Here is a 2,500-nt window from a genome sequence, read left to right on the forward strand (position 1 = left end):
CGCTCGCTCGCGCAGCCAAAAATGACCAGTTTTGGCCCGTTTTTGGGCTGTTTTGGCCTGTTTATGGTCCGTTCTTGCGTGGTGCGGTGACCGTCGTGAGCGGAGCAAAACGTCAGCCATCTCAGCACCCTGGAACCCCCCGGGTGGCACAGGGCTGGATGGGGCTTTCGTATATAGCAGGGACGGTGCTGCCTCTCGCTTCGCTCGCTGTCCGCCGCTCGCCGCTCGCTCGCGCAGCCAAAAATGGCCAGTTTTGGCCCGTTTTTGGGCCGTTTTGGCCAGTTTTTGGCCTGTTCTTGCATTGCGCGGTGACCGTCGAGAGCGGAGCAAAACGTCAGCCATCTCAGCACCCTGGAACCCCCCGGGTGGCACAGGGCTGGATGGGGCTTTCGTATAGCAGGGACGGTGCTGCCTCTCGCTTCGCTCGCTGTCCGCCGCTCGCCGCTCGCTCGTGCAGCCAAAAATGGCCAGTTTTGGCCCGTTTTTGGGCCGTTTTGGCCAGTTTTTGGCCTGTTCTTGCATTGCGCGGTGACCGTCGAGAGCGGAGCAAAACGTCAGCCATCTCAGCACCCTGGAACCCCCCGGGTGGCACAGGGCTGGATGGGGCTTTCGTATAGCAGGGACGGTGCTGCCTCTCGCTTCGCTCGCTGTCCGCCGCTCGCCGCTCGCTCGTGCAGCCAAAAATGGCCAGTTTTGGCCCGTTTTTGGGCCGTTTTGGCCAGTTTTTGGCCTGTTCTTGCATTGCGCGGTGACCGTCGAGAGCGGAGCAAAACGTCAGCCATCTCAGCACCCTGGAACCCCCCGGGTGGCACAGGGCTGGATGGGGCTTTCGTATAGCAGGGACGGTGCTGCCTCTCGCTTCGCTCGCTGTCCGCCGCTCGCCGCTCGCTCGTGCAGCCAAAAATGGCCAGTTTTGGCCCGTTTTTGGGCCGTTTTGGCCAGTTTTTGGCCTGTTCTTGCATTGCGCGGTGACCGTCGAGAGCGGAGCAAAACGTCAGCCATCTCAGCACCCTGGAACCCCCCGGGTGGCACAGGGCTGGATGGGGCTTTCGTATAGCAGGGACGGTGCTGCCTCTCGCTTCGCTCGCTGTCCGCCGCTCGCCGCTCGCTCGTGCAGCCAAAAATGGCCAGTTTTGGCCCGTTTTTGGGCCGTTTTGGCCAGTTTTTGGCCTGTTCTTGCATTGCGCGGTGACCGTCGAGAGCGGAGCAAAACGTCAGCCATCTCAGCACCCTGGAACCCCCCGGGTGGCACAGGGCTGGATGGGGCTTTCGTATAGCAGGGACGGTGCTGCCTCTCGCTTCGCTCGCTGTCCGCCGCTCGCCGCTCGCTCGCGCAGCCAAAAATGGCCAGTTTTGGCCCGTTTTTGGGCCGTTTTGGCCAGTTTTTGGCCTGTTCTTGCATTGCGCGGTGACCGTCGAGAGCGGAGCAAAACGTCAGCCATCTCAGCACCCTGGAACCCCCCGGGTGGCACAGGGCTGGATGGGGCTTTCGTATAGCAGGGACGGTGCTGCCTCTCGCTTCGCTCGCTGTCCGCCGCTCGCCGCTCGCGCAGCCAAAAATGGCCAGTTTTGGCCCGTTTTTGGGCCGTTTTGGCCAGTTTTTGGCCTGTTCTTGCATTGCGCGGTGACCGTCGAGAGCGGAGCAAAACGTCAGCCATCTCAGCACCCTGGAACCCCCCGGGTGGCACAGGGCTGGATGGGGCTTTCGTATAGCAGGGACGGTGCTGCCTCTCGCTTCGCTCGCTGTTCGCCGCTCGCCGCTCGCTCGCGCAGCCAAAAATGGCCAGTTTTGGCCCGTTTTTGGGCTGTTTTGGCCAGTTTTTGGCCTGTTCTTGCGTGGTGCGGTGACCGTCGTGAGCGGAGCAAAACGTCAGCCATCTCAGCACCCTGGAACCCCCCGGGTGGCACAGGGCTGGATGGGGCTTTCGTATAGCAGGGACGGTGCTGCCTCTCGCTTCGCTCGCTGTTCGCCGCTCGCCGCTCGCTCGCGCAGCCAAAAATGGCCAGTTTTGGCCCGTTTTTGGGCTGTTTTGGCCTGTTTTTGGGCTGTTCTTGTGTGGCGCGGTGACCGTCGTGAGCGGAGCAAAATGTCAGCCATCTCAGCACCCTGGAACCCCCCGGGTGGCACAGGGCTGGATGGGGCTTTCGTATAGCAGGGACGGTGCTGCCTCGCGCTTCGCTCGCTGTTCGCCGCTCTCCGCTCGCTCGCGCAGCAAAAAATGGCCAGTTTTGGCCCGTTTTTGGGCTGTTTTGGCCAGTTTTTGGCCTGTTCTTGCGTGCCGCGGCGACCGTCGTGAGCGGAGCAAAACGTCAGCCATCTCAGCACCCTGGAACCCCCCGGGTGGCACAGGGCTGGATGGGGCTTTCGTATAGCAGGGACGGTGCTGCCTCTCGCTTCGCTCGCTGTCCGCCGCTCGCTGCTCGCTCGCGCAGCCAAAAATGGCCAGTTTTGGCCCGTTTTTGGGCTGTTTTGGCCTGTTTTTGGGCTGTTCTTGTGTGC

The sequence above is a fragment of the Musa acuminata genome, unplaced genomic scaffold (genome assembly GCF_036884655.1).
Source record: "Musa acuminata AAA Group cultivar baxijiao unplaced genomic scaffold, Cavendish_Baxijiao_AAA HiC_scaffold_45, whole genome shotgun sequence".
Taxonomy (NCBI): domain Eukaryota; kingdom Viridiplantae; phylum Streptophyta; class Magnoliopsida; order Zingiberales; family Musaceae; genus Musa; species Musa acuminata.